Source organism: Schistocerca piceifrons, chromosome 1, assembly GCF_021461385.2.
Source record: "Schistocerca piceifrons isolate TAMUIC-IGC-003096 chromosome 1, iqSchPice1.1, whole genome shotgun sequence".
Lineage (NCBI taxonomy): Eukaryota > Metazoa > Arthropoda > Insecta > Orthoptera > Acrididae > Schistocerca > Schistocerca piceifrons.
This window is the reverse complement of record NC_060138.1, coordinates 1,148,218,862-1,148,246,074: the sequence shown is the minus strand read 5'-3', so window position 1 is coordinate 1,148,246,074 and position 27,213 is coordinate 1,148,218,862.

Sequence of the window (27,213 nt, the reverse complement as noted above, 5' to 3'; positions counted from 1 at the left end):
TTCTTTGTGAGTGTCAGGCTTCTTGCTTCGTTTTCTTTAATTAGTGCTCCAGTCATCCAGCTGTAGATACTACTAGATACCGCATCGATTAACTATGATTATATGGGCTGCAGATTGATGCTGCCGGGAGTTGAACTGGTGACTTTAGCTGGGGACGCACTGTTGCTTGACTTCAACCATCTACAGGACGCCACGCAGGGGTTGTTGGTTCACCGAGTCGTCCTCGTTCCTGACCCGCTGTCACTGGCTGTTGGCATTCGGTGTTTCCGCGCCTTAGCCAGCCTGTTGGCGAGCCGCTGACGCTGCTTCGGCCATAAGGCCGCTGACGCAAGCGAGTCAGAATGCTGGCGTCCGATCACAGTCAGCACGCCGAAGGTGTTGGGCTGACGTGTCTGCCGTAGGACGTCCCACGCCATGGGGACATCTCCTTCGGCTGATGTACTAATTCTCGTAAATATATTTCTTGTTACTCTCACTGCATGTATGAGTATCTGAAGGCCGAGGAGCTGGTTCATCGCACCTGCTACCCCGTCTTCCATCCTAGCATGAACATCGTGGCCTGTAACGAGATCAACAACACTCGGGACCATTAAGATCCTGATTCTATTCACAAGTATGGAAAATTTAAACGATATAGCGAAGATATCTTTATAACCGTGATTCTTACAACCTGTTGAAATTTTCAAAGAAATTCGATGTACATTTCTTTCTAATCGTGGTGTGTGCTATTTCGTCGGAAACTGAAATTTTGAGACCGTCGCTGTGTACAAAATACAGAGTGATAGTCGGAGAGAGCACAACAGCAACCAACTGCATTTGGTAATGTTATTTATTTACGTAAAAAGCTCAGTTACCGACAGGTTCATCATCAGACGGCTTGTTCACATTAAGATACATTTTTGGTGTAGTTCACATTAGATTTTACCTTTTATACCCCCACATTGTGAAATTCCTTGGGGTGATTGTGTCCTAGAACGAAAACATGATGTGAGAGACTGTCTTTTTAACAGTAATTGTGCCTCATAACGACTGCAAACGTTGTAAACAAATTATTAAAGTAGAAGAGTTTCAGTTACTTACGTCGAAAATCCCGCGCCGTTTCAGTGCACTGCTGTCTGCTTGTGTTCATGCAGTAGTGAATGTGAAGCAGTTTTTTGACATATATGTACATACTTAGAGGAAAGCACCACTCAGCCATACATCAAAAAGTTTTCCCTTGTGGAAGGATGGATCAAAGATAGCGATATCATAAGCATAACAATTCCAAAGAATTTCTCTCGCAAAGATAATTCGAAATACTGCATTGTATTGTACTGTATGTCAACCGTGGGCCTAGAAACGACGGAGAGGTTCCGTCCCCGCCGCAGCTGCAGTGGTCCTCAACCCCACGACGACTACCACAGTCCACTTCACCCCTCCGCCGCCCCACACTGAACCCAGGGTTATTGTGCGGTTCGGCCTCCGGTGGACCCCCAGGGAACGTCTCACACCAGACGAGTGTAACCCCTATGTTTGCGTGGTAGAGTAATGGTGGTGTACGCGTACGTGGAGAACTTGTTTGCGCAGCAATGACCGACATAATGTAGCTGAGGCGGAATAAGGGGAACCAGCCCGCATTCGCCGAGGCAGATAGAAAACCGCCTGAAAACCATCCACAGACTGGCCGGCTCATCGGACGTCGACGTAAGTCCGCCGGGAGGATTCGTGCCGGGGACCGGCGCTCCTTCCCACCCGGAAAGCCGTGCGTTAGACCGCACGACTAACCGGGCGGGCTTTCAATATATAGTTCGATGTGGCAGTAGAAATTTACAAACTGCAAACGTTTCGTTACATACTTTTGTATTAAATGGGAGCTAATTACAATTAAGATAACGAAATGAAAAAGCTGTCTGTCATGTAATGTTAATGAATGACGTTGTGCAAACATTGTGGTATACATTGCAAACAAAGTAAATGAGTAGGGATAGACATAAATATAATAATATATAATAATAGACATAAATAAAATATTATAACAGTGGACGTTATATTAAAATGTGATAGGTAGCTGAACGTATTGTATGGCTAAGCGAGCTGTTAGACATCGTTTGTAATCGTTATGGGGCACAACTGCAGTTCAAAAGACAGTTTTTCATATCATGTTTTACTTATAGAGCACCACCAACCCAAGGAAATTCACCCCGTGAGAGAATAAAAAATGAAAACTAATGTAAACTACAACAAAAAATATGTTAACGTGAACAAGCCACGTGATGATGAATCTGCCAGTTCGAAACCGGAAATGGCACAAATAGCGTTATCAAAACTGGCTGGTTGCTGTTTTCTTCTCTGCAAGAATTAATCTGTATTTCTGCTGAAATTTTCAAACAGATTCGATGCACATTTCTTTATTTGCGACTCTATGGTGATCCAAATTCCATAGAAATGCTTAACACTTGTATCATGCAATCAAAAACAGATTTTAATTCAAAAGTTCACTGCAACTAAGGTGTAACCTGAGTTTTGCTACGTTCACGGATACTACACAGAGACATTTAGTACTGTGTAAGCCCTCGGCGGAAGACAGAAATAAACTATGCGGAACTGAATGAACGAACATTTGTAGGAACCGAATTTGACGACTGTCAGTGTCGCCCTATGTATTCATTCCCTCCTTCTTTTACCACGGATAGCACGTAACTATTCTCATTTGTACTGAGAATGCACGAAACGTGAGGGGTTTACTTGCACTCAGCCGTATCAAGCAGAACACTGACTGTGAGAGTCTGTAATTGTGCACCCACCCGGAGCAGAAGCAGTATACGTAAGTGGGGGTGTTTCTCAATGTAATAAATTGTCTAGTGAGTGGTATAAGGCTCTCAATGCTAAGAAATAGTGAAATTTCAATCATGCACGGCATTGGCTTCTTTAATGAACACGTCAATCACTTAGCAGACAAAGTTGCGAACATATAACAAGATATTTTACAAACGTACGCTTACAAAATCACACGTAACACAGTTCATATATCTAACACTCATATTCAAGGTACATTAAATACATTGTAGAAGCCGAAGTCACAAATCAATTTACACCGCTCTACTCCCTTCTCCTCTGTATAGTCACGATTACTTAAAATCATTCTTTAAGGCCCGCAACTCAGCTCTTAAAACCAAGCTGTAACGTGGGGGCTGCCTTATCGGATGGCTGGTCGGCACGAATCACTTGCTCGGTGTGCTTTTCTGGCGCGTGTCGATGACGCACGAAGTGCTTCGTCTGCGTATCGTTATTCTAATGTTAGTAGATGTTGTTATTAAAATGAAACCTGAAGCGAGTGGATGATAGCTCAATATTGAGATGATAGCCAGTATGGTTGCCAATTAAATCTGAGTTATATTTTAACAAACATTAAAAAATGAAAATCAGCGACCTGGCGCGCTGGCCCTAGGGTAATCCCTACATCTCTTTTTGTGGCAGCCAACCCGATTATCCGACTTCTCAATTGGCGCAATTTCCTACGGAATCGGTAACCACTGTTGTCTACGCCTCACTTTAACGTCACACATCAGTTAATGCAATGAAGTGAAGTTTGCTGTTGGTTACTACGGCTCCTAAGGCCAGAAGTGCTAAAACACGATTTCTGCCAACCTGGTGACGACCTTAACTGAGTGAGAGAACAGACCCTCCGTTCTTCCACAAGCACTTATCCCTAGTTGCCCTGCTGTTTCATAATCACCGGTGCGTCACTTTGTCGCACGTTCCTATTTAGTGAGTCTGCAGGGACACATTCACAGGGCGATTTCTTTTTAGTATGGTCTATCCCAGAATGAATGTTTACGTGGTGGAAAGGATTTTGTCCATAGTTTCAGTTCAGCAGAAGCGGAGTGTATTGTTTTAACAAAGGTAAAAATACGCTGCACAAAAATTTTGGTACATTCACTTTAAAGGTTTCAACAGATCAATCTGTCTATTCAGATGTTTTGAATAGATTCAAATTATAGAAAAGCCCACTAAAATAAAGAGCTGACGGTAGTATCACATGAAAGAATCAATAAACAGAGTCGTACAGCAAAAGATCCGAGTTCTATGCAATGAGTAGCAAGCAACAGACGGTCAGATAGCAAATCAAACATGATACTGTATATAACATATAATATGTGACTTAACGATGTGACAGTCTACTGCTTGCCTCTGATCGCTTATAAGTTGTGTGTTCTTCTGCGGTGAGACGCTATTTATTGATTCTTTAACGAATAACACTATCGTCGGACTTTTATTTGCCGTCGGTTTTTATACGACTTAAGGCTATTTCAAATTCATTAAGAAGCCAGGTCAGTCTGTTGAAATCGATAAAGTTAATGTCATAAAATTTTTGTGCAGGTGACGACTGATCTGTATCTTTGTTAAAATATTGGGGAAGGCCTTCGGAATGCCTATAGTTATATTTATAACTTTGTTGGAAGTAAACCCACCCTCTCATTCCTAAATAGATACGGTATCAATCTCCTTTATTCGCAGCATACACTTGTCAGCATAGCAATGAAGCCATCGTAGTCAACAATACTGAGAGTCGCTTTTGGTTTCTTAATCGATGTCATTGAGGCGACGGTGTATGGCAAGGTGAATTTTGGCATAATTTGCAAATTACTTTCAGATCGCTCTAGTGAGTTAGCACTGTCATTTAACAGACAAAAACAGCCTATTTTCCTGTCGCCTTGTAATGTGGGATTAATAATAACTAATTTTAAATTAAACTGGAACGTAATGTGCACAGTTATATCCGTTGGTATACGACTATTTCTTCAGCTAACGGACGCATTTCATATTCAAATAATACAGAAACACACACACACACACACACACACACAAGAGCCCGCAAGAGCACACGCACACACAGAGGAGACAGATGGAGAGAGCGAGCGAGAGAGATGTGAAAAGACATTTGGACTGTATGAGATACATTGAAGATTTTCCGCAGATTTTGCGAAATATATTGCTCACCTCTAGCAGCAATTTATCGTAGGTTGCTACATAAACTTTACTGCACTGTAATTAATGGGAACATTCATCACACTGCCACTCAGCTATTTACTTCATGTAAAATAAAAACCAAGAATTTTTTAACACAAATGTAACTATATATCCTTTCGGGGAAAATACAATATCTGCGTCTTGTAATATATTATGTCTTTAAAAAGCAAGATTAAATTCATTTATTCTGATCTGACGTAATTGGAGAAATACGTTAGACGCCGTCCGAGTTGGCCGAGCGGTTCTAGGCGCTACAGTCTGGAACCGCACGACCGCTACGGTCGCAGGTTCGAATCCTGCCTCTGGCTTGGATGTGTGTGATGTCCTTAGGTTAGTTAGGTTTCAGTAGTTCTAAGTTCTAGGGGACTGATGACCTCAGAAGTTGAGTCCCATAGCGCTCAGAGCCATTTTTGAACCAAATACGTCAGACACAAAAGAAAGACTGGTGTGTGAGGGGTTTTAACCAAGTCTTCTTTTGGCACAGCGACAGCACCTATGGACTCTGTCCTCTCTAATTCGTTTTTTCTCATTTCCGTTGCTCACCCATACAGCGGCAAGGTGCTCAGTCCCACGAAGGGTGTGATGCTGCGTGATGGATCGTAAACTGAATAAGTAACGAATTTTCCCAAAACAATTAGTAACAGGATTTTACCCGGTTTGCAGCCCTTATCCAGTCACTCAGCAAACATTTTCAACAATATAATCCTAGCTTTTCATTTTAAGTTTCTACTTGAGGGAGAGCGGGGGGGGGGGGGGGGGGGGGGGAAGAGAGAGAATAAAAAATTCCTATGGGACAGGAGACAGGAGCGTTCCAATGTAGATGGCGTTGGACATACCTTCTGTTAGTGGTAGCAATGAAATGTAAATCATTTGCATATTTAAACTATATACAGTACGTGATCAATGGTATCCCAGCAACCTTATGTAAATCGGAATTGACCATTAGTCACGAGATATGGACCCTCCGGCATAAAAGGAAGCAGGCAGTACTGTGAGTAGGCTGTTTAGGTTTTTATGTTGGTAACGTCACGTAGCGCTCTGTATGAAAATCACTGGCTGTGCTGTGTGCAGTTTGTGGCTGGTTGGCTATTGTAGTGTTGGGCAGTTGGATGTGAACAGCGCGTAGCGTTGCGCATTTGGAAGGTGAGCCGCCAGCAGTGGTGGGTGTAGGGAGAGAGATGGCAGAATTTTGAGAGCGGACGATCTGGACGTGTGTCCATCAGAAAGAGTAAATTTGTAATACTGTATATCATGAACTGATATATATATGATGACTTTGAATATTATTAAGGTAAATACATTGTTTGTTCTCTATCAAAATCTTCCATTTGCTAACCATGCCTATCAGTAGTTAGTGCCTTCAGTAGTTAGAATCCTTTATTTAGCTGGCAGTATTGGCGCTCGCTGTATTGCAGTAGTTCGAGTAACGAAGATTTTTTTGTGAGGTAAGTGATACAGGAAAGGTATAGATTATTGTTAGTCAGGGCCATTCTTCTGTTGGGATTATTGAAAGTCAGATTGCGTTGCGCTAAAAATATTGTGTGTCAGTTTAGTGTTGATCAGAATAAGTAAACAGAGAAATGTCTGAGTACGTTCAGTTCTGTTCAGCTGTTTGAAAATCAAATAACGTAAGGGGTTTACCAGCACAGTAATTCATAAATTTTTTTAAGGGGAGGTTTCAGTACTGAATTGTCAGAAGGGAAGTAGTAACTGTTAAACGGTTCGGTCACGAGGGATCAGTGACTTCGAACGGGGACCAATCATTAGATGTCACCCTATTAACAAATCCACCAGACACATTTCAACCCTTATAAAGCTGCCAAAGTCGACCGTTGGTGATGTGAATATAAAGTAGAAACACTAAGAAACAACGACAGACAAACCAAGACCAGTCAGATCCCGTGTACTGTTAGACAGGGATCGTAGAGCATTGCGGAGGGTGGTTGTAAAATATCACACGAAATCAGCGGAAGGAATCACTATTGAGTTCAGAGTACCACTAGTAATCCAGCTAGCACAATGACTGTGCTTCGGGAGTTAAGAAAAATAGGGTAAAATGGTCACAAGCCACACATTTCTGTAGCTGCTAAGGTACTGTAAAGAGCGACTCCATCAGTAGTGAATAATTGGAAATGAGTTATTCGGAGTGGTAGACACCCTTTTGCAACCCGATGAAAGGATATGGGTTCGGCGACCGGGTGGAGAACGTTATCTACCACCATGTGAAGAGCCAAAAGCAAAGTATGGAGGAGCTCCTCAATTGCTTGTTCTATCAGCATTTCCAAAACGTTGCAATTCTGATTTTTCTCGTTATTTGTCTCGATCAAGTCCTCTGTTGAGCAAGGTTGTTCCAGCATAGGGCATTTTACCAAGTGGCCTGAATCTGGCATTGGTTCGCATTCGCAGGACGTCTGGGGTTAGTTTCCCTCCAGTGGTTGAGTCCTGACGATGAACTTTCTAGATTTCAGTTGACAGACTACAACTTGATGATCGTTCAGTGGAGGAAGGGGATCATTGATCAGCTTCTCCCTCTCCGTATCGGCGGCGATGGCCCTTCAGACAGTGGCGGGAACTATTCCAACAGACGGATAGAGTTTGTCTCACTACTGCAGTGTCGACCTGTTTGGAGTGAGCAGATGCACTCCACACAGGTGACGAGTTCTCTGCAGCTGTTAAATATAAAGAAAGAGCATAAGGTATCAGGACGCGAGGACTAGCTTCTCAGGTGGTGACTCTAAGATTCCTCAAAATATCGTTCTTTGCACTTGGCTTAAGGCTATGTTTCTTGAAAGACAGTGGATGGTGAAGAATAACACTCAGATATATGAATGCTGGGCACTGATGAAGCCCAACACCATGTGGCTACGAAGGCTTTCCCGGCGTAATAATTGATAATATTCTTCTCGGGTATGCAGCCGGATCATAACGTCTTCATGACACAATATTTCCGCGGTCCATCTGGCCGCCATCTTCAGGTGAGAGTGCTGGTGCACGAACTCGCCGGAACTGACTTCCCAGCGCAAGCTGCGGCCCCTATATAGGCCAGCAGAAGACCCACAACGCGTGCGCGAGAAGGTGCCGTAACTGCCCTCTAGCGCAGTAAACATACCGCGCCGCCAGTGGTGGAAATAGGCGAAATCGAGATATCACTGTCAAAAATTAAAAAACTTTTTATTCCGACGATCGAAACACAGACCGTTGTTTTTTGATGTCAGATAATACCGGGTCCCAAGTCTTACTTAAAAGATAGCCCTTGTCTCTATTAAGAAGATTGTCAGATAAACGAATCTCTGTGGATTCTTTTAAAACACAGTCCCAATAGCGAGATGCAGGGGCAACCATTTGTGTCTTGTCATAGAGCATTCTGTGTCCTTCGGTGAGACAGTGCTCCGCCACTGCAGACTTTTCAGGTTGAAGCAGCCGTGTGTGCCGCTGATGCTCAACACATCGGTCCTGAATGGTCCGGATTGTCTGCCCAATATAAATAAGCCTTCCCACAGTGGCAAGTGATCTTGTACACGCCGGGCTTCCTCAAACCCAAGTCATCCTTTACAGAGCCAAGGAGTGCTCTAATCTTGGCTGGCGGACGAAAAATACTTTTGATGTGGTATCTTTTCAGAATTCTTCCTATCTTCGAGGAAGATCCCTTGCCACTGTGGGAAGGCTTATATTGGGCAGACAATCCGGACCATTCAGGACCGATGTGTTGAACATCAGCGGCACACTCGGCTGCTTCAACCTGAGAAGTCTGCAGTGGCGGAGCACTGTCTCACCGAAGGACACAGAATGCTCTATGACAAGACACAAATGGTTGCCCCTGCATCTCGCTATTGGGACTGTGTTTTAAAAGAATCCATAGAGATTCGTTTATCTGACAATCTTCTTAATAGAGACAAGGGCTATCTTTTAAGTAACACTTGGGACCCGGTATTATCTGACATCAAAAAACAACGGTCTGTGTTTCGATCGTCGGAATAAAAAGTTTTTTAATTTTTGACAGTGATATCTCGATTTCGCCTATTTCCACCACTGGCGGCGCGGTATGTTTACTGCGCTAGAGGGCAGTTACGGCACCTTCTCGCGCACGCGTTGTGGGTCTTCTGCTGGCCTATATAGGGGCCGCAGCTTGCGCTAGGAAGTCAGTTCCGGCGAGTTCGTGCACCAGCACTCTCACCTGAAGATGGCGGCCAGATGGACCGCGGAAATATTGTGTCATGAAGACGTTATGATCCGGCTGCATACCCGAGAAGAATATTATCAAGTCCATCACCATGTCATGTGACGTCCATTCAGTCTGGTCTTCTATTCCGTCAGTGGAATGCGCACACCTGAGTCTTGTTGGGACTTGGCCACAGATCTGGAGGTGGTGTTACGGCATACGTGCTTCTTTCATGGTTAGGACTGTTTGCCTTAATGTGCTTAAGAAAACGCTAAGTGTAGAAAGACATGAACCCTAGAAAAGGAAATTATGTAGATTTCAGTACATTATATTCACTACTGGACGTTAATATTCCTACACCACGAAGATGACCTACAGACGCGAAATTTAACCGACAGGAAGAAGATGCTGTGATATGCAAATGATTAGCTTTTCAGGGCATTCAAACAAGTTTGGCGCCGGTGGCGACACCTACAACGTGCTGACATGAGCAAAATTTCCAACCGATTTCTCACACACAAACAGCAGTTGACCGGCGTTGCCTGGTGAAACGTTGTTGTGATGTCTCGTGTAAGGAGGAGAAATGCGTGTCATCACGTTTCCGACTTTGATAAAGGTCGGGTTGTAGCCTTTCGCGATTGCGGTTTACCGTATCGCGATATTGCTGCTCGCGTTGGTCGAGATCCAATGACTGTTAGCAGAATATGGAATCGGTGGGTTCAGGAGGGTAATACGGAACGCCGTGCTGGATGCCAACGGCCTCGTATCACTAGCAGTCGAGATGACAGACATCTTACCCGCATGGCTGTAACGGATCGTGCGGCCACGTCTCTATCCCTGAGTCAACAGATGGGGGCGTTTCAAGATAACAACCATCTGCACGAACAGTTCGACGACGTTTGCAGCAGCATGGACTATCAGCCCTTGATACTGCATCACCGACAGGAGCGCCTGAGATGGTGTGCTCAACGACGAACCTGGGTGCACGAATGGGAAAACGTCATTTTTTCGGATGAATCCAGGTTCTGTTTACAGCATCATGATAGTCGCATCAGTGTTTGGCCACATCGCAGTTAACGCACATTGGAAGCGTGTATTCGTCATCGCCATACTGGCGTATCACCCGGCTTGACGGTATGGGGTGCCATTGGTTAAACGTCTCGGTCACCTCTTGTTCGCGTTGACGGAACTTTGAGGAGTGGACGTTACATTTCAGATGTGTTACGACCCGTGGCTCTACCCTGCATTCGATCCCTGCGAAACCCTACATTTCAGCAGGATAATGCACGGCCGCATGTTGCAGGTCCTGTACATGCCTTTCTGGATACAGAAAATGTTCGACTGTTGCCCTGGCCAGCACGTTCTCCATATCTCTCACCAACTGAAACGTCTGGTCAATGTGGCCGAGCAGCTGGCTCGTCACAATACGCCAGTCACTACTTCTGATGACCTGTGGCATCGTGTTGAAGCTGCACGGGCAGCTGTACCTGTACACGCCATCCAAGATCTGTTTCACTCAATGCCCAGGCGTATCAAGGCCGTTATTACGGCCAGAGGTGGTTGTTGTGGGTACTGATTTCTCAGGATCTATGCACCCAAATTTCGTGATAATGTAATCACATGTCAGTTCTAGTATAATATATTTGTCCAATGAATACTCGTTTATCATCTGCATTTATTCTTGGTGTAGCAATTTTAATGGCCAGTAGTGTAGTTTCGTCTCTTGAGAAAGAATGGGCTGCCATGCCTCTCCAGATATTTTGACACGTCACTGAAAGTGTCAGTAGCAGCGTTCAAGCAAAGTCGAAGGGTGGACACACCCAATACTAAGTGTCCATTAATAGTATTCGAATCCTTTTGATTAGTTGGTGTAGTACATCGCTTGCTGGTTTGAAGTTTGTCGCATTCCATTTTCATCATGTCGCAATCTGGATGGCGAGCGGCGTACTGAAAGAAGTTTTTGCCGCATTATATGCCGAGTGTATTTTGCTGCCTGAAGAGTACCAAAGGTAGGGTGACGTGGACGGGAAACGCTATACGGATGCGCTCCGGACCGCTCTGACTCCGCGATATCCGTGGTTTTGGTTTGGTTTTGCTGCTCGCTGCAGGAGACGGGCAGGGCTGCCTCGACAACAGAGCTGCCGGCGAGAGGGCAATAAATGGGCGCCGCAACTTTTCCGATTTGGTGGCTGTCGCGCGGATGGTTTACGACTGTTCGCCGCCTCCGCAGCGGGAGAATCATTCAGTGCGCCTCCGCCCTCATCTCCCGCATAGGCGCCCGCCTGCCTCCCCGGCATTCGACACACACAGTCACCACTGTGGCGGACTATCTCGTCCCAGGTCTGAAATGAAAGAAAAAAAAAACACACACACACACACACACAACATGAAAGCGGCCGTAAAAGGAACAGAAAATTGAAAAATGAAAGACAGAGCCAGAGGCATAGGCGAGGGAATATGTGAGCAAAAAGTGTTATTCCGGTGGAAAGAAGGTAAGGAATCGATTCAAACAGCGAGGGACGAAGTAAATAAAATCCGAGGAGAATAGTGCATTTTTAATTGGGACTCGTATCTATCAGAATACTCATAGCGTGTAACAACAACGTGCAACGTGCAACAACAACAACCAGCGGTGGGTAAAGTTTTTCTTCGATTCATTCACAATATTACGGACCTTATCGGGAAAGTGCTGGCCAAGTTCAGAGTTGAAACAATCTTCAGACCCTCCAAGAAGATTAGTGAATGCTTAAGATCGGCGAAGATGCACGACACCCTTTAGCTACTCCTGGTGTGTATAAGATTCCGTGTAGTTGTGGGAAGGTTTACATTAGAACCACAAAAAGAAGTATCAATACTCGCCTAACTGAACATAAAAGGAACTGTCGACTGGGACACACGGACAAATCGGCTGTAGCGGGACATGTTTTTGAAACGGGTGACCATGAAATAAAATTTAGTGAGACGAGCGTGCTAGCTAAGACATCGCATTATTATGCGCGTATGTATAGAGAGGCTGTAGAGATTTTTAAACACCACAATAATTTTAACAGGAAAGAAGAAGGCTTGAAGTTAGATAAGATATGGCGATCGACTTTGTACCAAAGATGTGACAATCGATTACCTTCGATCGAGAGTAATGACGCCAGCCAGAGATAGTTTTACTGTTGACAACAGGTGACGAGTGGTGGCGCCCTCTACACGCTCTATATAAACAGAACCTCCACGGCCTAGCAGCCACTCGTAGACTCACCTCAGACGATGTTAACCGCAGCTGGCAACGAAACGTCAGGGAGAAGTATTTCTACTATTGGACCACGGCCTCTTAGCCCGGAAGTTTCAATTACTATCAGAATACTCATCGTTTCTGTTAGAATCTCTAGCAGCAGTCGTGTTCGCAGATTTAACTGTGGGGATTCAGGTCCGCCCGTTATGCAAACAACAACTCTTTTTAAGTGCCCAAATACTTAGCAGCACCTTTGTGCCGTTATCAGTTCCGTAAAACGCAGACATGTTTAGGTAATAATTATTCTGTCATAACTGGGCCTAAAACAGTTCGGCCGACAATAGGACCGCGCCTACTGGCAATCACCGATTTCGTCCGTATTTATGGTGTATGTAGGGCTTGGCAAGGAATCAAAGTGACGGACGTCGGAGCTCCAGTCGACCAACGGTTCCGAAAAAAGTAACATTTCGGTGCGGGTTGGGCTACATATAATTCGTTTATGTTAGCGAAGTATCCAGACGGCGGCCGGTGTTTCGGAAAGAACACAGGACGGTAATCTGAGGGTCGTGGGATCGAGTCTCTATATCGCAAATTATTTTCATTTTTAATTTTTACGAGGCTTGCCCAGAAAGTAACGCACCACATTTTTTTCCTCACCAATTCTATACTGAACACACACGAAAGAATGATGCTTTATCTTCACACCCTACCTTTCCATGTAATCTCCCTCACGTTCTACGGCCTTCCTCCAGAGCGAAACAAACAATTTTATGCCCCGTCGGTACCAATCCTTGTCCTGGTGGCGGAGCCAGTGCTTCAGTATGTGAATCACCTCCTCGTAGTCCTCAAAAAAAAAAATGCCGCGGGGGATTAGCCGAGCGGTCTGGGGCGCTGCAGTCAACGACTATGCGCCTGGTCCCGGCGGAGGTTCGAATCCTCCCTCGGGCGTGGGTGTATGTGTTTGTCCTTAGGGCAGTTTAGGATAAGTAGTGTGTAAGCTTAGGGACTGATGACCTTAGCAGTTAAGTCCCATAAGATTTCACACACATTTAATATTTAGTCCTCAAAATGTCTTCCACGAGTGGCGTCCTTTACCGGCCCCAACAAGTAGAGGTCCGAGGGGCTAGGTCAGGGCTATATGGTGGATGGGGTAACACTTTCCAACCCCGTTTTGCGATGTGTTCAGCAGTCCTCAGACGTGTGTAGGGCCGAGCGTTATCGTGTTGCAGCGAAACATCTCCTGGATTGCTGTGGCTCCGTAGCGCCGGAAGCACGTCTTGAGTTTTGTTAATGTGTTGCCATATGCTTCTGAATTAATGGTACTGCATCTTGGCATCACATCAATATCAATCACACCTTCACAGTCCTAGAACACGGTGATCATCACCCTACTGGCGGAAACAGTTGCTTTGAATTTTTTTTTCTGTCGGGAGTGGGAATGGCGCTATTCCATCGACAGTCGTTTTGTTTCTAGCTCACAATGGTGAACCCAGGTTTCATCATCTGTCACAATCCGAGAAAAGAGGGCCTCCCCCTCAGTTTCAAAATAAACAAATCAAGATAATTTTTTTGTGTGTGTGTGTGTGTGTGTGTGTGTGTGTGTGTGACTTTCTGATCCACCGCTAGATTGAGAGATGCAGCGTCAATTGCCGAGTCTCAGCACGTCTGTCTTCGCGAATGACAGCATCAGCTCGCTGCAGCATGTCAGGCGTTACAGGCGTGGATGGTCTCCCCGAGCGCTGCAAATCGTGGAGCTTCGCTGAACCGCCTTCTGATGACCTCAGCCTCCGTGTCCAGAGACTAACTGCACTTCTGCCTACTGCAGATGTTCCATAGGCTTTGCAGAAGCGTTTGTGTATATTCCCCACAGTTTCTTGACGGCACATTGCTTGTATCGTCCATCACCTACAGACGCCATTTTCAATATGTCCTGCAACTTCTCGTGCTCATTCACAAGACTTCAAATAACACATACGTAACGTTTCGCATTCGTAGCATTGTTTTCGGCTGAGAAAATAAAGAACAACCTTCGTACGTTACTTACACTACACATAAACCTAAACAATCACATGTATTATTTCCCAAGTCAACATCTCTTTTTCTCGACACGTGCTAATTGTACACCGCTGAATGAGGTATCGTTAGAAAGTTTTTTAACCCGCTTGACATTGCATATAGTTTTTGCGCTAAATCTTACTATTTGTGGAAAATTCTAACGCAAAATGGAGTTTGTCCAGCTTTATACCTCTGGCGACGATCGATATTTACACCCCCGATAGTCTCTGGAGCTTTATACGAAGCCCTTTGATTGCACGCTAGTAGGCTCTATACTGTTCTCGTGTACTATTCTTTATACCTCTTGCATCAGTATATGGTGTAATAAAACCTCGATCTTACAGTCAAATGATGAACCATTCTATTCTCCAGAGAGTATAGGACACGATTTCCCACATACCTGTATTTTACGAAGCTAAATAATCATCAATAAGAGACTCGCTTTACATATCACCTTATTACAAATGCCGTTTTATTTGTTTTAAAACACTTATTAACTGGATAATTTGTATACAGAATTGTCATAGATAATAACCGTGACCATTGCGGTAGACTGTTATCTCTGTCCGTCGTACAATCTAACTTTTCTAAGCGAATATAGGTTCCGAGACGACAAATACTTTCCGAAACGACAAACACATTTGTTATTGTCGCCTTGAATTGTTATTGTCGCCTTGAAATGTTATTTACCTATTGTTACAGCAGCGTAACGTGCTTCCTGTAACGGAAAATGTTTGTCGAGATAAAGATATAGGTTTTATGGTCCTACTGACAGGCTCCAATCTCTGCCCGTCGTATAAATCAGGACCAACATTCCGAACGCAAAGCACTTTTTTGAACACGTGACCATGTACAGGATGACAATTACTGAACTGCATGAAATTAAGTCGTCGTAACTTCTGAACGGTTTGCGTTACGACATTGGCCGCAGGGCATGATGGGAAGTAGTATGCGCTGCATCGTTTGGTTTTAGTGCCGAAGCCCACTCTCAGTTGGATGGGTTCGTCAATAAGCAAAATTGGCGCATTTGGGGAACTGAGAATCCGCATTTCGCTATCGAGAAGTCTCTTCACCCTTCATGGGTGACTGTCTCTTGTGCAATGTCCGATCACGGAATGATCTGTGCGATATTCCTTGATGAGGATTGACTACCGAACGGTACGTGAACGTTTCACAAGGTGATATCATCCCCATTAACCAAGGTGACCCTGATTTCGACAAGATGTGGTTCAAGCAAGACGGAACTCGGCCCCACCGAAGCAGGAGAGCCTTTGATGTCCTGTAGAAGCACTTTGGGGATAGCATTCTAGTTCTGGGCTGCCCACAGAGACCACTGGCATGCATATCGATTGGCCGTCAATTCTCCGGATCGGAACACATGCGATCCATTTTGTGTGTTTTATTAAAGACAAGGTGTACAGCAATAATCCCAAAACAGCCATTCAGGAGGTCATCGACAGCATCGATGTTCCGACACTTCAGTGGGTCATGCAGAATTTCGCTATTCGTCTGCGCCACATCATCGCCAATGATGGCAGGCAAATTGAACATATCATAACCTAAATCCGAATATCTGTGGTGACGTTTACGTGTCGAATAAACTGTGTGCACGCTGCAGTTTATACGTAATTTACGTTTTTTTCATATAGTTCAATAGTTGCACCCTGTATATACAAGGATTCATCATAAACTGACAATTATTATTTCACGTCGTTCCGTTCATTTTTAAAGATGTTTTCTTTTCATTCTACTTCTCTTTGTTCTACTTTATCCCAATAACTTCACTTATTCCAAATATTGTCATTATTTAAAACTATAAAATTGTGAAAATTTCACAAGAGTCCCCTGGTGCCAATATATTGCACTTATTAATATTTTCATAAATAGTATGAAAAGGAAGGTAATGGAAAATTACAAATTACAAATAAATTTCCAAGAACATATAGCGTTCACGACGACTCTGCAAGAAAATTACCAAGGAGGGATTGTAATTAAACCCCTTCTGCAAATTACTCTCCAAGAAGGGATTGGCAATTAAAACTTTAATTACAATCCCTTCTTGGAACGTTATTTGTGGAGTCCTCGTATACGCTGTAAGTACAATCCTTTGTGGAAATTTATTTACAATTCCAAATTAACCTTTGCCTTTTCTTTTTATACTTTTTATGATAACATTAATAAACAGACTATACTAGCATTGGTCAGGTTAATTTGCTGCGTAAGCAACGAAAAAAAAACTAAAAATAAAAGTAAGTTAACACATAGGGTCTCGAACCACTGTCCCTTGTATTACCGTTCTGTATTCTTTCGAATGCACCACCCATTACCTGTATCTAAGATCGCATAAATGACTCATGCCTCTCCCAACCCACAGTGAAATTGGTATTTTTTTAAAAACGCTTTGGCATCTTGTAAAGGGACGCCATCCTCTACCATTACATTCTCTCAACAGAAGCAGTCGATAACACATCTAATTTTCGAATTTTCCACAGGTCAGTATTGTCTCAACTGTTTATCTGAAAAATTTCATACAATTTTATACACGTTATACATCAGGCTAAAAGCTACGAAACTGAATTAGTTTATTTTCGTTGTAACAATCGATATGTACCAGCTCTGTCCATACAGCTAAAATTATTTAAAAAAAAAAACATTTGAAATTACGAAATTTTTGGCACACTTAAAATTTCTATTATTAATTACGCAACCTGGTACAGTTTATTTTGGTTTTTTTAGATTTATTTACAGATTAACAGAAATTCATTTGTCAAGAAAATTTGAAAACCCTTTGAAATATTGTTATTGCCGCAGAGTGAGGAAGTAGTGGTGGGCATGCCTCTGACGTGATCGGATGTGTTTTTGTATTTTGGAAGATAAACGTAATTTCGGCTTTGTTAACGTGAGAATTCAAAAGACAGCGTGATATAGTAAAATGTGAATCAAATAAACATAAAAAATAATAAATCTGCACAGTCATTCATCAAATTTATTTAGCGCAACTGGAAAATTTGAACCTAAAATGTGAAAATTTCAGCTTCAAAAATCAGACCACTAGACATATAGGCCGGCCGAAGTGGCCGCGCGGTTCTGGCGCTGCAGTCTGGAACCGCGAGACCGCTACGGTCGCAGGTTCGAATCCTGCCTCGGGCATGGATGTGTGTGATGTCCTTAGGTTAGTTAGGTTTAACTAGTTCTAAGTTCTAGGGGACTAATGACCTCCGCAGTTGAGTCCCATAGTGCTCAGAGCCATTTGAACCATTTTTGAACTAGACATATAGAATTGGAACCAACAACGGGAAAAGAAGGTAAGAAAAAATTTATTGTAAATCTTACTCGCCTCGTATTTTTTGAAAAGACAATAGTACTGACAACAACAAAGGAGGGAGGGGGAGATTACAATCTGTATCTCCCACTTCCGTCGCTTTCACTTCTGACAAAGACCTGCAAATACCGTAAATGTGGCCGAAATTGGTGATGTCGTTTAGGCGCGATTCTCTTGTGAGTGAACATGAAAACAGGTGAACGTGATCAGGGATCAGACACACAGCAACGACATAAACATTATGATTTGTGAAGTTCAAAAGGGTAACTTGCAGTAAAAATGTTGACACGGACTTATTACGCCAAACACCTCGCTGTGCTAAATAATTGATTATAATTATTTGCATTTACTGAAGTTACGTTATAGTGCAGATACGTTATTGGACACCAAAGCAAAAACAACGTATGAACATGATCTCTTTTGGTCTCAAGAGTTGAATCTTTAAGCTTTGTATGTATGCATATTTATCAATAGCACACTGGTTTGTTAATTTTTATTGCATCAAGCTTATTTACGTTATAGTGCAGATTCGTTATTGCACACCAAAGCAAAAAGCATATGAACATGATCTCTTTTGGTTTAATGTGTTGAAACTTTAGGTTTCGTATGTATGCATATTTATTAGTAGCACACTGGTTTGTTAATTTTGATTGCATGAAGTATATTTAGTTCCAGCTTTCTCTTTAATGGTGCCTGCGTGAAAAATAAAGTACTCGATATTAGTGGGGAGTACTCAAGATTTGCATCAGAAAATGAATATGTTGACTGAGAAACTTTCTTGGTTTCATAAACGCATAAACGAAATACGTTAATTTAATTATATATGGGCTAGAAGAGTCGTAATTACCAAAAATAGTTGTACCGACCGTTATAGCGGACAAAAATAGGGTAAGATCGTAACTAATAAAACTTTTAATAATTGCTCGATACAGCACAATTCTTGTATAAATAAAACATGGTTTCAAAAGTAACAAATAACATTTTGTATTCTGAAAACGACTTAGAGAAATAAACAGTTGTTACACTTATTACAAACCACTTAACATAAAACGTAGGAAGAGTGCGTCTAGGTAGGTCAGCAGTACTACTCGAAAAGGTACTTTCTCTTTTGTCAGACAAATGAAAATTAAAAGTTTATATATTGCTATATTTAATCATTGTCTTCACAGATAATAAATCCTGCTTACTGACTTTGTCCATTTCAGTCGATGCACTTCACATGAAAAAAGTCAATGATTTTCACAAATTACAAACAAAATATTAAATCATTTTTTCCAGTATGTTCGCAGAGAAAAATACGTCAGGCGACGACACAATCACCGCAACGCTCAATACTGTTTCCAGCTGAGTACTTCCATAAACTTCGTAAACTTAGTCACTTATTTCGTTCGCAACGGCTAGAAACTATGAAGTCACCTGTGCACTTCTGCAGTGGTTCACCCATTGTAACGAACAGTTCCCTGTCCATAACAAATAATGTTACCATTATGAACTGCTAGAAAAACATTCAAGATTATTAAATTCCTTACGAAAATTTGTAAAATTGACATATTTTAGCTGCGTTGCATAAGGCAGCCATTTAAATAAAAAAGGTAACTGCAACGTTACGCTGCCACTGCTTATCATTATTGCTGAAGTACAAGACCTAAAATTAATATCGTTTCTAATTGATATGTGTGTAAATGAAAAATAATTGTGCTGACATAAACGTGTGAATGAAGAAGTCCTGTTGTCAATGTAACTCACAAACTCAAGGAACTGGAAAACAGAATATTCTAACTGAAAAATTACGACAGTACGATATGGTTGTTTTACAAGAAGCCTTTTAGCAGAAACTACACTAATTAGAGGGATGACAAAACTTCATAACATCGAGAAACAAGAAAGAAAAATTCTTCTTCGAAAAATCTACGGCCCTATTATACGACACATAACTTGAGTGAAACAGCCTACAAAGGAACTCTACGAAAACACAGGCGGCATCACAGATAAATTTAGGTAAATACATTTCTAAGGATATCAATGTAGGATGGATAAAAACAGATCCACTAAGAAAATTTTTAACATCGTTAATATAAGAAAATTAAAGCCCAGTTGCATGAAAGAAATGCAAGAACATCTGGAACAATCGAGAATATCAGAAAAAAATTACAGACTGAAAATGATATACGTAAATAAAAATATCCGATTCTCGAAAATGTGCGTCTCCGAAAGCTCTTGATCAGTTGCTTTGAAATTTTGACACAACGTTGAATTTTAATACGGGCTTTAGGTAGCTAACTCCTTAAAGATGATGTATAATATATGTATATGAATATATGTAGACCCTATATGTAACTTTTTGAGTTTTTTTGCAGCAACGTTTCCCTGTTATTACGTTTATATAAATTTACGTACTTTATTTAAAAATAAATATATTAAACATATAAATATATTAAAAAATATCCCCCCCCCCCTCCACCTCCCATGAACCATGGACCTTTCCGTTGGTGAGGAGGCTTATGTGCCTCAGCGATACAGATAGCCGTACCGTAGGTTGCGGTGGCACGGTGTATTGTTAAGCTCCCCCTATACAGTTTAAGCGTTTTCATGGACTTACTTGTTAAAGAATGCTGGTTCTGCTCTCTTGCAGCGCCGATGTCTTCTGCTAGCACCGGACGCTTCTCCGAAGATTTCACTGCTAGGAAGAGGAAATTTCTCTCGCTCTCTCTCTCTCTCCTTAGTTAAAAAAACGCTACTCGTGGAATATGATTCAATGCACCAAAACATATTTATTTCCACTTTGTACAAAAAAAAAACAACTAAACCTTATGACGTAAGCCCACACATTACCGGGCACCCAAGATCAGTTAATTACACATTTTTGAACACAATTAATTCATAAGCTTTTATCGTGGCTGACTATCCACGTCCAGTACACGTACTCTCAACAGCAGTTCAACGTCTACTAAAGTCACTATCCCGAGTCACTCCATTTGTTTTTCAACAATACAAAGCTACATTACACTTTGCACCCGGCCACGGAGCTTCCGGGCCGTATGTGTTTATTCTCGGGAGGACACGCTGAACACTTGCCAGCGCCGACGAATTATCTTCCTTCCAGTTTCGCCTGCACAAACAATAAATGGGTGCAGTATCCCATGCTATCCTAACACCCTGCTTTAAAATAACGCGTGTTCGAAACGGCTGGAACACAAGTGTCTCCAGACTTCCGTAAAATTCTGGAGGCACTTCAAGGTGCAACCACAACGGAGGGGTATCTGTTGAGTGGCCAGACAAACGTGTGGTTCCTGAAGAGGGGCAGCAGCCTTTTCAGTAGTTGCAGGGGCAACAGTCTGGATGATTGACTCATCTGGCCTTGCAACACTAATCAAAACGGCCTTGATGTGCTGGTACTGCGAACGGTTGAAAGCAAGGGGAAACTACAGCTGTAATTTTACCCGAGGCCATGCAGCTTTACTGTATGTTTAAATGATGATGACCTCCTCTTGAGTAAAATATTCCGGAGGTAAAATAGTCCCCCATTCGGATTTTCGGGCGGGGACTACTCAAGAGGAAGTTGTTATCAGGAGAAAAAAAACTGGCGTTCTACGGGTCGGACCGTGGAATGTTAGATCCCTTAATCGGGCACATAGGTTAGAAAATTTAAAAAGGGAAATGGATAGGTTAAAGTTAGATATAGTGGAAATTATTGAAGTTTGGTGGCAGGAGGAACAAGACTTCTGGTCAGATGAATACAGGGTTATAAATACAAAATCAAATAGGGGTAATGTAGGAGTAGGTTTAATAATGAAAAAAAATAGGAATGCTGTTAAGCTACTACAAACAGCATAGTGAACGCATTATTGTGGCCAAGATAGATACGAAGCCCACGCCTACCACAGCAGTACAAGTTTATATGCCAACTAGGTCTGCAGATGACGAAGAGATGGATGAAATGTATGATGAGATAAAAGAAATTATTCAGATACTGAAGGGAGACAAAAATTTATTAGTCATGGGTGACTGGAATCCGATAGTAGGAAAAGGAAGAGAAGGAAACGTAGTAGGTGAATATGGAATGGGGGTAAGGAATGAAAGAGGAAGCCGCCTGGTAGAATTTTGCACAGAGCATAACTTAATCAAAGCTAACACTTGGTTCAAGAATCATAAAAGAAGGTTGTATACATGGGTAAGCCTGGAAATACTGACAGGTTTCATATAGATTATATAATGGTAAGACAGAGATTTAGGAACCAGATTTTAAATTGTAAGACATTTCCAGGGGCAGATGTGGACTCTAACCACAATCTATTGGTTATGAACTGCAAAAAGGTGGAATTTAAGGAGATAGGACCTGGATAAACTGACGGAACTAGAGGTTGTAGGGAGTTTCAGGGAGAGCATCAGGGAACCATTGAAAAGAATGGGGTAAAGAAACTCTATGGAAGAAGAATGGGTAGCTTTGAGAGATGAAATAGTGAAGGCACCAGAGGATCAAGCAGGTAAAAAGAGAGGGCTAATAGAAATCCTTGGGTAACAGAAGAGATATTAAATTTAATTGATGAAAGGAGAAAATACAAAAATGCAGTAAATGAAGCAGGCAAAAAGGAATACAAACGTCTTAAAAATGAGATCTACAGGAAGTGCAAAATGGCTAAGCAGGGATGGCCAGAGGACAAATGTAAGGATGTAGAGGCGTATATCACTAGGAGTAAGATAGATACTGCCTACCGGAAAATTAAAGAGACCTTTGGAGAAAAGAGAACCACTTGCACGAATATCAAGAGCTCAGATGGAAACCCAGTTCTAAGCAAAGAAGGGAAATCAGAAAGATGGAAGAAGTATATAAAGGGTCTATACAAGGGCGATGTTCTTGGGGGCAATATTATGGAAATGGAAGAGGATGTAGATGAAGGTGAAATGGGAGATATGATACTGCGTGAATAGTTTGACAGAGCACTGAAAGACTAAGTCGAAACAAGGCCCCGGGTGTAGACAACATTCCATTAAAAGTACTGATAGCCTTGGGAGAGCCAGCCCTGACAAAACTCTACCATCTGGTGAGCAAGATGTATGAGACATGTGAAATACCCTCAGACTTCAAGAAGAATATAATAATTCCAATCCCAAAGAAAGGAGGTGTTGCCAGATCTGAAAATTACCGAACTATCAGTTTAATAAGTCACGGCTGCAAAATACTAACACCAATTCTTCACAGACGAGTGGAAAAACTGGTAGAAGCCGACCTCTGGGAAGATCAGCCTATATTCCGTAGAAATGCTAGAACACGTGAGGCAATACTGACCCTACAACTTATATTAGAAAATAGATTAAGGAAAGGAAAACCTACGTTTCTGCATTTGTGGACTTAGAGAAAGCTTTTGACAATGTTGACTGGAATACTCTCTTTCCGATTCTGAAGGTGGCAGGGGTAAAATACAGCGAGCGAAAATCTGTTTACAATTTGGCCAAAAACCAGATGGCAGTTATAAGAGTCAAGGGGCATGAAAGGGAAGCAGTGGTTGGGAAGGGAGTGAGACAGGGTTGTAGACTATCCTCGATGTTATTCAGTCTGTATATTGAGCAAGCAGTAAAGGAAACAAAAGAAAAATTCGGAGTGGGAATTAAAATCCACGGAGAAGAAATAAAAACTTTGAGGTTCGCCGATGACATTGTAATTCTGTCAGAGACAGCAAAGGACTTGGAAGAGCAGTTGAACGGAATGGGCAGTGTCTTGAAAGGACGATATGAAATGAACATCAACCAAAGCAAAACGTGGATAATGGAATGGAGTCGAATTAAATCGAGTGATGTTGAGGGAATTAGATTAGGAAATGAGACGCTTAAAGTAGTAAATGAGTTTTGCTATTTGGGGAGGAAAATAACTGACGATGGACGAAGTAGAGAGGATATAAAATGTAGACTGTCAATGGCAAGGAAAGTGTTTCTGAAGAAGAGAAATTTGTTAACGTCGAGTATAGATTTGAGTATCAGAAAGTCGTTTCTGAAAGAATTTGTATGGTGTGTAGCCATCTATGGAAGTGAAACGTGGACGATAAATAGTTTAGACAAGAAGAGAATATAAGCTTTCAAAATGTGGTGCTACAGAAGAATGCTGAAGAGTATATGGATAGATCACGTAACTAATGGGGAGGTATTGAACAGAATTGAGGAGAAGAGAAATTTGTTGCACAACTTGACTGTCTGACTGCATGAAACCTCCCTATTAGAAAATTTTGAGGCTTGATTCCGGGAGTCGAAGGCAGGCAAGGGCTTAATGAGGAACGGAAAGTTAAGAAGGTCCCCGGGAGAGAGAGTCGGAATAAGTGTAAGAACTTAAACGACCGTTGACCCGCAACCATAGCTAGGCACGGAATAACCGTCCCTATGGGCACCTAGTGCCGGCCTCCGTCCAGAACAGCGCCTTCTTCCTCTCCCGTCGTCGAGTCGGTCGAACAGTGAGGCTTACCTGATTAATTTGTTGGCCGGTCTAGCAACCGGGAGCTGGGTCAACATACAGTATCGGTAACTAGCCCAGTCTGCAAAACTGACATCCTGATATTAGTGTTAATCAGTAACCACGTAAAACAAGAATAATTCACCACTTGGACCTTCTCCAAATTTGTTACCTTTTTAAAAAAAATAAAATAAAAAGAAAGAATTACGAATACTTAAAGAAGGATTATAAGACAAAATCCGAAAAATAATCAAAGATAACTACATCTACATCTACATGGATACTCTGCAAATCACATTTAAGTGCCTGGCAGAGGGTTCATCGAACCACCTTCACAATTCTCTATTATTCCAATCTCGTATAGCGCGCGGAAAGGGTGAACACCTATTTCTTTCCGTAACAGCTCTGATGTCCCATACTTTATCGCGGACCGTTCTTCCCTATGTAGGTCGGTGTCAACAAAATATTTTCGCATTCGGAGGAGGAAATTGGTGAGTGGAATTTCGTGAGAAGATTCCGTCGCAACGAAAAACGCCTTTCTTTTAATGATGCCCAGCCCAAATCCTGTATCATTTCTGTGACACGCTCTCCCAAATTTCGCGATAATACAAAACGTGCTGCATTTCTTTGAACTTTTTTGATGTACTCCGTCTGTCCTATCTGGTACGGATCCCACACCGCGCAGCAGCATTCTAATAGAGGACGGACAAGCGTAGTGTAGGCAGTCTCCTTAGTAGGTCTGTTACATTTTCTAAGTGTCCTGCCAATAAAACGCAGTCTTTGATTAGCCTTCCCCACAACATTTTCTATGTGTTCCTTCCAATTTAAGTTGTTCGTAATTGTAATACCTAGGTATTTAGTTGAATTTACGGCTTTTTGGTTCGTCTGATTTAACGTGTAACCGAAGTTTTACGAATTCCTTCTAGCACTCACGTGGGTGACCTCACACTTTTCGTTATTTAGGGTTAACTGCCACTTTTCGCACCATTCAGAAATCTCTTCTAAATCGTTTTCCAATTTGTTTTGATCTTCTGTCATCTGCAAACAACCGAAGACGACTGCTTAGATTGTCTCCAAAATCGTTAGTGTAGATAAGGAACAGCGAAGGGCCTATAACACTACCTTGGGAAACACCAGAAATCATTTCTGTTTCATTCGATGACTTTCCGTCTATTACTACGAACTGTGACCTCTCTGACAGGAAATCACAAATCCAGTCACATAACTCAGACGATATTCCATAAGCATGTAACTTCAATTCGAACCGATTGTGTGGTACAGTGTCAAAAGCCTTCCGGAAATCCAGAAATACGGAATCGATTTGAAATCCATTGTCAATAGCACTCAGCACTTCATGTGAATAAAGAGCTAGTTGTGTTTCACAGGAGCGGTTTTTTTCTAAACCCATGTAGACTGTGTGTCAATACCGTTTCCTTCGAGGTAATTCATAATGTTCGAACACAATATATGTTCTAAAATCCTGCTGCATATCGACATTAACGATACGGGCTTGTAATTTAGTGGATTACTCCAACAACCTTTCTTGAATATTGGTGTGACCTGTGCAACTTTCCAGTCTTTGGGTGGGCATCTTTCGTCGAGCGAACGGTTTGTAACGCCGGAAATGCATATACTCCTATTTCCATCTATTGTACTATTATTTTTTTTCCTTGTTTTGTTACCTCAAGATATGACATTTCTGTCTCTTTATATATTGTAATTGTTTTACTGTTTGTATATATATATATTTATGGACTCATGTCGATGTATAATTGGTTTGTTTCGTAAATATTATTTGTATTTTTACGCTGGGTCTTGCCTAGGGAAAACTGCTATCGAACGATTACGTCGATAGGTCGTGTGACGAATCAAAGTGTGTAGGATCTTTGGTAGTGTTAACTCTGCCGCGTGGAGCGCGGGCAGAACGGTGAGAGTCTGGCGGGAGTAGCGAGTGGAGCAGGTGTCGTGTGACGCTCCCGCGAGTTGCCGCGCTTTCGGGGTTTGGCAGCAAGTAATTGCGCTCGACTCGCGATAATAGTTTCTGACATGGTGTCGCGGACGGGAAGCATTAGCTGGCGCACATCAAGAGCCCGTTTCGCCTGGTGACCGTGTCGAGAAGAAGGCGCGCCAACATCCAGCTTCTGCAACAGCGACGGCCGATAATGAGTGACTGTCGCCACCTCCTCGATCGACGGCTTCAAACCTTCAATCAACCAACAAGGAAGACTAAAAGCACGTAAAGTTTCAGAACTGTATGGCAGACCTCAGCTTTTCAAATTGTTCCATTTGCCTCGCAAAATTACAGCAACTTAGCATGAACCTTTGTTGCTCATTGTCCCAATTGCATTGCCAAGCAGGGTCCCTTCCTTTTCCGAAATGAACCCGAGTGTCGTTGAAATTCAAACGCCAGCATTAAAATAATATAATTAGATTTCACTGCTTTAATTTCAAAGTTCAGTAGCTGGCTACAATATTTAAGTTACACGAGCACAAATTTAGAGTGCGAGTTTTGTTAGCATATTTTAGCTTACCTGTGACTGCAGCTCAGCTTGGTACGTACTAAATTTTACTATTGTTACTAGTTCAGAATCATTTAATTCAAGTTCAAAGTTAAATCTCTTGTTTCTAAATTGCGTAGAGTCAAGTTGCTTTTGAAATGATTGTTGAGGTAGTCCAAGACTATCCGTATTTTACTGAATTTCGATGTGCTTCAGAAAGAAAGCTCACTATTAACTTCAGTCACTAAATTAACTTTCGATTTTCCGGTTTTAGTAATTCTTTTGCTAAATTAAGTCAGAGTGTAGCGAAATTTATTACTTCTGACAAACTTTCAGTTTTCACACTACACGTGTCAACCTTCAGTTGCCACGCTTCTAGTGCTAATTATATGTGTAATAACCTTTCTTTTTCAGTTACTATAGTAATTGTCCTTAGGACTGGCGACCGTAATTTCCCCCAAATCTCAAATACCTAATTACCGATAGTTAATTGTTAACGTAACGGCT